Source organism: Triticum aestivum, chromosome 1B (assembly GCF_018294505.1).
Source record: "Triticum aestivum cultivar Chinese Spring chromosome 1B, IWGSC CS RefSeq v2.1, whole genome shotgun sequence".
Lineage (NCBI taxonomy): Eukaryota > Viridiplantae > Streptophyta > Magnoliopsida > Poales > Poaceae > Triticum > Triticum aestivum.
The window spans coordinates 244,776,748-244,786,160 of record NC_057795.1 but is presented as its reverse complement, the minus strand read 5'-3'; the positions used below and the strand labels follow the sequence as shown (position 1 = coordinate 244,786,160).

Sequence of the window (9,413 nt, the reverse complement as noted above, 5' to 3'; positions counted from 1 at the left end):
TATCTGCTCCAGCTTCGTCAACATAGTCATCATCACTATCATCCGGGTCCGAATCGGTGTCGTCGATGATGATGAGTTCTCGGGACAAGTGCAATCTTCGCCTTCTCCAGTTGCTGGAAATCCCATAAACACTCTTAGCTTCTTTTTCAGATCATCATTCTTCTCTACTAGCGTTGCTATTTCCTCCTCATATCCATCGCGTGTAGACTTGAGTTCGTCCTCCAGTTCCGTGATCTTGGTCATGGCCTTCTTCAGATCCATCATGCCTGCGCACATCTGGTTCTCCTGGCGTCGAATGTTCTGGTTTAACTCCTGGATGAGAGCTGCAATTGATCTGCCCTTCCTGGTGCTGACCATCTCCCATTGCTCATCTAGGCGCCCACAAATCTGGTAGATAGTATCCTTAAGATCCTTGTGGTAAACTTCTCCAATACGTCCCATGGTGATGTGGGCTGCCATGCTCTTTCCTAGACTCCAGGTTGGTGCATCAAAGGAAAACTCTATGGGCTCAGTGACGGGCATGAACGTCCTTCCTGGAACTTGAACTTGAATCATCCAACGCTCCTCTTCAGGTAATGTGGTGTTGTAGGTCCCGGTGAAGCTTGGTACTCTGATGTTCAGGTATCTCGTGACTTCCTTCAGGTGTCATCCAAAAGGTGTATCTTCATCCGGTTGCGTGAACTTGTTCCTTGCATCCGCCATCCTAAAAGAATAGAGAAGATGAGGAGTCAGAAATGAGAAGAGAGAGTAGTGATCTAGGGCTTTGTCTTAGTGGTCGTGTCCTACAGTCAGCGTGTGCTCTGATACCATCTTGTAGCGACCAGACCTCAAACAGTCTGATCTCTATGCATCAGTGTCATCCCTGGATCAGTAATGCTGACATGCACAGTACTCGAAGGATTTATAACAAAGTAGCAATCACACACTTATTACATCGAATGTCTCAAAAGAGAACTTATTACAAATAAATATGGCTTAAGGCCATCTAATAACGATAACAGCGGAAGGCTTGGAAGATAAGTGAGTCCATCAACTCCAACGGCATCACTGAGTATAGAACCACGATCCTAAGGCATCTTACTCGTCGTCTGAAAAGTCTGCAACATGAACGTTGCAGCCCGAAAACGGGTCAGCATATGGAATATGCTGGCAATATAACACATAGAGAGTAATGAAAGAATAAAGGACGCGGAGTAATTGATCCCGAGCACACAGGCTCTCGAGATCTGTCCCACTCGATACATTGTCACGATTCGGATTAATAGACACACGTGACCAGGGCTGGGTCCAGCTGAGGACTGGACGGTGGGGCAGAACGCGATTTCCATTCAAGGATGTGGAGGATTGGCGTCAGAGCCGTAGCTTGACTCATCGGCAAATTCCTGATCCGTGGATCAGCGTCCGTTAACGACGCCAATGGGCTGGAGTAAATGAAGAACTGGGTTGGTGGATATGGATGGCTCATTCATCTTGCCCTTGTCGGTCGGGTACTATCGGGGTGCCCAGGCGGCGATAGCGGTGACTCTTCTAGGTTCATGAATCTCTCCTCCGGCGCGGATGGAGTTCTTGATGCAGCCGTTCAACAGGTGCGAAATCTGCCCATGTGTGCTCTTTGTGTTCTGCAATTTGATTTTGATAAAGCGGGGGATCTAAAGCAGATCTGAGCTTGGTTGTACTTTCTCGGCTGCGTTTTTGGTTTGGACGGCCTAAAGATCTAATTTTTTGTACCGCCCGTGCACATCTGCAGCAGGACTCTCATAGAGGAAGTAAATGACAGCAACATACGCCTGCAGCCTCTGCATTATCCTGTGGTGTCGCCACCGGGCGGCGATTTGCCACCGGCAAGTTCCTCTAGTGCGGACGCGCAGATCTGTGCTACGGCGGCGGTGGCGGTGGAGGCAGGGAGAGCAGATAAGGCACAGACATCTGAACACTCCATTGAGAAAATTGATCCAAAAATGCCTGGATTGACATAGGTGTGCGTTCTGCTCTCTCCGCATGAACGTAGACATGAATCTAAGAAATTTTGCGTTCGTAATTATAGCACTGCTACATGTGTGTGCATTAGTATAAAATTAATATGATAGGAATAGCTTGGATTCCGTATGCCTGCAGAGTGTCCAAATGGAAACAGAAAAATCTTGCAGAAATGAACACGTTAAAGTGAGCATCGAAGTGGGTATTTTTTTTCTAGACTGAAACTTGCAACATAGAAAATTGCTGGGACTCATGAATGCGTATATGTGATATATATTTTGCGGGAAATGTCCCGATCCTGATAATTCATGGGGAAAACGAGAGACATCCGGTAAATGGAGGTGTTAATCTGAATTTTGCAACCCTCTATTTTTCAGTGTAGTGAACTGATTGTGCACACTTCTTTAAAAAATGCAGAGTTAGGATCGGTGCTGCTGCACCAGGCCGTGCCCCATGCCCGGATAGTATGACAGCATTGGAGAAATTAGTCTGCGTGTTTGCTGAGGCGCCGGCTGACAATGTCATTGTGCCAAAAATAGGGACTAGCTTTGGCACACTCGGACAAAATGTATGCAAGAGATAGTTTGTGGTTGTGCGGTATGGTGTCCTATATTACCTTGTGCCACCTTTTGCTGTTTTGTCTCTGATTTAATGTGAATGTCATCTGAAAGTTGTGAATCACATGTCGACCATCGACGAGTTTGAGGAAGCCTAGAAGTTCCTCATTGATAAGTATAACCTCAGGACACATACTTACATGACACAAAAGTACGAGATCCGTCACAAATGGGCATAGCCTTACTTCAAAGGTGTGTTTTGTGCAAAAAATGACAAGTACTCATTAGAGTGAAAGTGCAAATCACATGTAGAAGAACTATGTTCCATCGGGGTGCCCTATGCACATATTCATGAGGAAATACATGCTTCTACAGTTTGATAGGGAAGCAGAAGAAAACTACGAGGAGAAGCGGACGAGAATTGTAATAATTTTGATCTTGCGATGGCAATTTGTGACTTGGTTTCATGTTGTGCAATACAATGTATAACATAAAATTGTTTTTGCAGGGGAGGCCTCTTCTACGAGCAAACATGGCTACTGAAAGGCATGCTGACAAGATCTACACCTGAGCAATGTTCAAGCAGTTTGGCATAGAGTTTACGAGTGTGGTGCTTACCAGGTGGAAGAGATTGAGAAAGGGAAGCTATATGTCGCAATCCATACGGATGCATGTTGCAGAGAGAAGTGGTGCAGGATTTCATACAAGGTGACAGTGTTGGACGGTGGAGAGGAATTTGACTATGAATGTGGCCAGTTTTCTCACATGGGATTGCTGCGCAGCCACGCTCTGAAGGTACTTGTAATCATGTGTGTAGACATGGAATGCAAGTCATATATTGCTAAACTGTTTCATGTTTGGATCATTTTTCTGACAAATAGTTGTTGGATGTAGGTTATTGACTTTATCCAAACAACAGAAATACAAAAGAAACACAAAGAGAAGAGGTGGACCGGAGACGCCCTGGACATCCTGGCTCCACATCTAAGCCAATACCAGAAGGACAATGCTAACAGCAACAATCCATTTAGTTACAGGCATTTCACTATGTACATGCACGTAATGGAGCTTGTACGGATGGGGGACGCCAGTGTTCAGGCTTATGATTGACTAGTTGCATTATTCAAAGACTGTGCTATAGAAATGAAACCATTTGTGGAGATCAGAGACGGCCTTGGACTAGAGGACCGCATGGCTGAAAATGGGGTGGTTGTGAACTAGTTTCAGGCAGAAGGTGACCAAGTAGGAGTGGGAGTCAAAATGGCGAGGGTATTGGAGAACGATAATGTCAACTCAGCTAATGAATCAGGGAATATGATGGCATGCTTATTACCTCCAGCCAAGAGGAAGGAAATAGGAAGGCCTGCAACAAGCAAAGAAAAGGCGCCGTATGAAGGGCTGAGTAAGAGAACAAGGTTCTGTATGATTTGTCGGGGACAAGGTCACAAGCGGACAACCTGCCTTGACCTTGGAGACATGCCAAAACAGCCTCGGAAGCTGGGGAGATGTAAAAATTGTGGAGTTGAAGGGCATCGTCAAAACAACTGCCACAAAGCGGCTGAGCTCAGGATGAAGATTTGATCTGGTTAGTGCTTATGATGTAGTTTATTTGTGCTTGTACCTGAATGTTCATGAGTTGTCGTGCATGAAGTAGTTCGGTTGTGTTGTACCTGAATAAACTAAACCTGTCTGAATACACCCTCTGTTGATGAACTTGCTTTGCCTGGGGATGTTCGTGTGTTGATGAACTTATTTCATTGTGCTCATCCCTAAACTTTTTCATAGTTGTCGTGCATGAGCCATACTTGTGGGATCAAATTTACTATGGCCATGTTGTCTCTCTAAACGTATCTTCATAAGCTGTCGTGCTTCATCAAACACTTCACCACGACGGGGTGCTATCTGTTGTGGTAGTTCAGTTAATGTGAGCGCCACAGCTGGTGCCCCATGCTTGTATGCGCCATTAGTATTCAAATTTTGAATCGCACAGGCGCGATATCAGGCGTATCTTTGTACATAAAGGGCGCCTGGGTTGGGAAGGGAGGAGGATTCACCAGCAGGGAGCAAGACCAAAGGTTGAGAACGAAGGCCGTATGGATGGTTTTCGCTGGTTCATGAGTGGATCAGCCGTGACTAGCTCTGAAGACTGCTCAGTGGGCGGGGTACTCTTGTTGGAGGCAAGTTTGAATTTAATCTCGCCATCTTAGAACTATACCTCCTGATCTCCACACGGTGATGACTTGTGCATCTCAGGTAAATGGAGGTTCAGAGGCTCCAACGGCTGGAAGCATTAAATGTTGCAGGTGCCGGCATTAGCTCAGAATCTGTGATCCAGGCAGCTCATATCGTTTGCCTCCTTCTGATCCGCGACAGACATGCACGACGGCGTTACTAGATGTAGACCCAACCGATGGGCCATGGGCCATAAAGGAACGGGACCCATACACCCTGCACTGCGCATCGCGAGAGAGTCGTGCGGTACAGATAAAGAGATCACTGCAGCTCATGATCACATTAGCACTTTCGAAAAATAAAGCTATACTACATGAATATATGGCTTGGTGGAAAGCTTTATGGTTACAGTTTTGCATAAAGCCAATTTTTCCCTACTACAAAGGAATAAATTTTTATTTAACTATCATGGTGGTTGTTAAACATTGAGAATGGTTGACAGCATTCTCAATCCCAATTAAGTAACATCATCATTAAAACCCAACAATATTAATTAAAGTAACATGACGAGATTCACATGATAATCCAAGTACTAGATACTCAAAACATCCATAAGCAAAGACACGGCTAATCATGATTAGTTTATACACTCTGCAGAGGTTGCGCCTTTTCCCCACACGACTCGATCTCCTCCGTTGGTTTTCTCGCACTACATGGTGTTTGAGAAACGGATGACCGAGCCATAGTCTTTCAGAAGCGCTAGCACCTTACGATGGGTAGACCTGTACACCTACTTTCCCCTACATCTGCTAGTCTAGCGCTGTAAGAGTTCGCACGACTTAATCAACTATGCTACAACCCATAATAGCATGTGGTTGCACACGGAAGTTTCTAGCATGAATAATCTTATGATCCCTTTGAACCTGGGTGGCGGTCCAAAAACAAACAGGCAATCCTGAAATACCCAAGTGCCTCAATCCACCCAGATGTGTATTAAAGTTGCCACCTTAAATAAACCATTAATTAACAGTCTCACATCTGTCATGGAAATTCACTCACCCAATCCACGTCTACTAGCATAGCATGGCATAATAAGCAAACGTAGAAGTAACTCCCAAAGGTTTGATAATAAAACAGGTAATAGGTACTACCTCATCTACTTCCCAAAACCCACATATTAATCAGAACCTAATCATGCAATTGTTTGAGGATTGATCTAATGCATAAAAACTGGGTAATAAAGAAGTATGATCAAAGTGTTACTTGCCTTGCTGATGATCCGCGAAACCTAGGGATTCGAAGTAGCAAGCGGCGCAATCCGAGTACTCTATCGCAAGCAAACAAACAAACAAACATACAATAAGTACTCATCTAATGCACAGGTAAACTCAAATAAGATATCTAACCAGAAAGCTCAAGTTAAGAACTCCGGTTTGCAAAAAGAATCAAATCGAACGAAGAAACAAAACTCAAACGGCGAAAGAAACAAACTTCATTTACTAATCTGGACCTAAGTCAAATTTTACAGAAGCAAAAACTTGTTTGAGTAGATTATTCGGAAAGAGGGTTTCCAGACGAAACTCTAGGCGCTTGAATCGCCTGATTCTGATAAACGAGCGAAAAGTTATACTAAAACGAAAAATCGGATCAGAAATCGCGATCAGAAAAATCACGAAATAAATCCGAGAAAAAGAAAACGACGAACAGATTGACGAACGAACGTTCGTTATCTGGATCTAAACGATGAACGCATTCGTTAAAACGAACGAATGAGCGAACGCTCGCTAATTAACCTAAACCAAAAAAACCATCTAATAAAAAAAACGGACGAAAAACCGAACGGTTTTTCTTAAAAAAACACGGCGGCGGCGAAGTCAACCTCGGGGTGCGGGTCGGCGGCGGCGGCTCCGGCGAGGGCGGGGTGGTCGGCGGCGACGGCGGCGGGGTCCGGCGAGGCGGAGGCGACGGCGGGCGGCGGCGGTAGCAGCGGCGACGGCGGGCGACGGCGGCAGCAGCGACGGTGGCGACGCGCGGCGCAGCAGCGGGCGGCGGCGGCGCGGGCTGGCGGTGGCTAGGGTTAGGGTTTGGGTGGTGGCGGCGGCGGGTTGGGCTGGCGGCGGCGGTTTGGGCTGGGGCGGGGCCCGGGGCGCGCTATATAAAGACCCGGCCTCCGCCTGGCCGGTTACGGCCCGTAGTCGGTTCGGATTTTTTTTAAATAATTTTCGCACAGAAAAACAAACGAAAGAAATACTAAACGGACTCTAAAAATTGCGAAATAAATTTTCCTCGGCTTCTAAAATCAAGCCGGTTTAGATGAACATTTATTTGGGCCTAAATGAAATTCTGAAAAACACGCATTTTTCCTAAATTCAAATAAAATAGCCAGAAAATCCAAAATAAAATCTTATTTGATTTTTTATTAAGTCCTCAATATTTCTTTATTTTGGGAAAGTCATTTTATTCCCTCTCTTATATTTATATAATTGAAATAATTGAAGATAAAATAAATATGAGAAAACTCAAATATGAAAATATCGAAATCCCCAACTCTCTCCGTGGGTCCTTGAGTTGCGTAGAATTTATAGGATCGAGGCAAAATGCATTAAATATGATATGCAATAATGATCTATTTGTATAACATTCCAAATTGAAAATTTGGGATGTTACACTCCGGGTGCGGCCGGAGTGGGCTTCGCCGGGTGGCAAAGACGCTGTGTTCCGTTGTTCCTCGGTCGTTGGCGTGGAGCGAGCCGGATCCCGCAGGCTTGTTGAGCTAGTTGAGGCGGTCCTGTTGCGTGTTGGCCGCGTCGAGGAGGTCGCTCACCCGATTTAGGTGGTCCTTCAACTCCTCTCCCTGGAGCTGGTCTAAGTCGGCTATGGCCGCCTGTGCGGCACGCATGTTCTTCAAGGGGGTCTCGTAGAGGGGGGGAATCACGCCAAGGGCGCGGCCGATGGCGCCGCCGTGGGTCTGCACGTTGGCGACCCGGCTTAGCTCGGCAGCAGCAGGCATAAATCCGTAGGCTGCCTCGCGCTCCCACTGGGCGGAGTCCAGGCGGCGCTACGTGGCAGCGAGTGTCTCGGTCAGGTCCAGCAGACGCTGGCGATCCTGCTCCAACCGGGCCTGGACTTTGGCGGTGTTGGAGGCGTCAACGTCGGTGGTGATGGGGATGCAGAGACTCTGCATCGTGGCGCGCAGTGGGTCCGGCGCGCGGGTACGGTCCGCTGCGACCCTGGCTTCAGCGGCTTCCTTGCCGCGCTAGACGAAGAAGAGGTGTCGGCGTTGGTGGTGAATACCTCCAGCCGAACGCAGAGGTCCATCACCCTGGCAGAAGCACCGTCGCCGAGGGGGATGAGGGAGTCGGTGATGTCGAGAACCCCACTGGGGTACTCGTCGACCGCGGGCGCATCAGAGATGCGCAGCGCAGCGAAAGAGGCGGCGAGCATGTCGATGGCGTCATCCACCAGCAAGACCTGCTCGTCAGTGTTGGAGGGGAGCCCCGTTTGGAACCGTGACTCCGGCTGGGACCTCGAGCTGCCCCACGGTGGGCGCCAACTGTCGTGGTGGGTGCACGGCAGATGCCAAAGGATGGCTAAACAGAGGAGGCGGCTCAAGGGCACCGATGGGATCTAGAGGCGGGGTCGGCATGAGCGAGCAGGGAACGCAAGACACACCCAGGTTCGGGACTCTCCGGAGAGATAACACCACTAGTCCTGCCGAGGTTGGTTTATATGTCACAACACAAAGTTGTTCCTCGAGCTGTTTGGAGAAGAAGGAGTACAGGCCAAGGCTTAGGCTGCTCCTTCTCCCTTGCTGATGTGAGTGAGTGTGTTCTACTAATGATCTGATCGCCCCGTGCATGGAGGCCTCCTGGGGGTTTATAGGTCAACACCCCAGGGCTACAATGGTAAAGTTACAGGGCCGTGGGGCAGGGTTGTCATTGTCCGGGGAGCCGGTGCTGGGACCCACCGGGTGTCAGGGCTGCCGGGTTCACTGGGCTTGGGCCCCATGTGCCAGGAGGCACTGTTCCCCGTCTTGTCGAGCGTTACGAAGTGGCCGGGTCGAGTCGGCTACAGTGGCGTTCCGCCTGGCCGCCGTCTGCTAGCATCAGCAGTGATGATAGGCGTATTGTAGCCACGTCAGCCTCGGTCAGTAGGGTAGGTGGGGCACTGTTGCCACGCCTCTACCGGTCAGAGGAGTTGGTGGGGCACTATTACTTTGCTCATCTCTGAACGTAGAATCATCCCATTGTACGGCTGGGATGGGACAGGTGCTGACCCGTGGCCGGGTTGAGGAACACGCCACAAGGCAGCTAACTTGCTGGGGGAGTCTTGATGCGCCGGGTCCCGCTGGCTTGCGCTAGCCGGCAGGGCTGGGTTGCTGTCTTGATTGTGTTGAAGAATTCGGCCGGGTTGCGGGACACGGCCTAGTGCAAGCCGGGCTGAGGGGTGATGCTGGCCCCGATGTTTTGAAAAAGATCCGGGTTCCGTTGCCTGCCCGGGGCTCATCCCCCCGACACAAGTCACCCAAGAGGAGATCCCATCTGCCCTGGCCGCCGCCCCCCTAGGGGAAACCCTAGGGGCACCACCCCCTCCTCCCTTCCCCTATATATAGAGAGGTAGAGAAAGGGCAGTCGCACCCCAAGAGCACCACCCCCTCCTCCCTTCCCCTGTATATATACTCGGGGAGCCCACAGATATGCGCGTTGT

At 48.8% G+C, this 9,413-nt stretch overlaps 1 pseudogene; it reads left to right on the top strand.

Moving 5' to 3' along the window:
• Positions 1–1,557: 1,557 nt before the first annotated feature.
• On the top strand, positions 1,558–4,741 carry LOC123078108 (uncharacterized; annotated as a pseudogene).
• Positions 4,742–9,413: the final 4,672 nt, after the last annotated feature.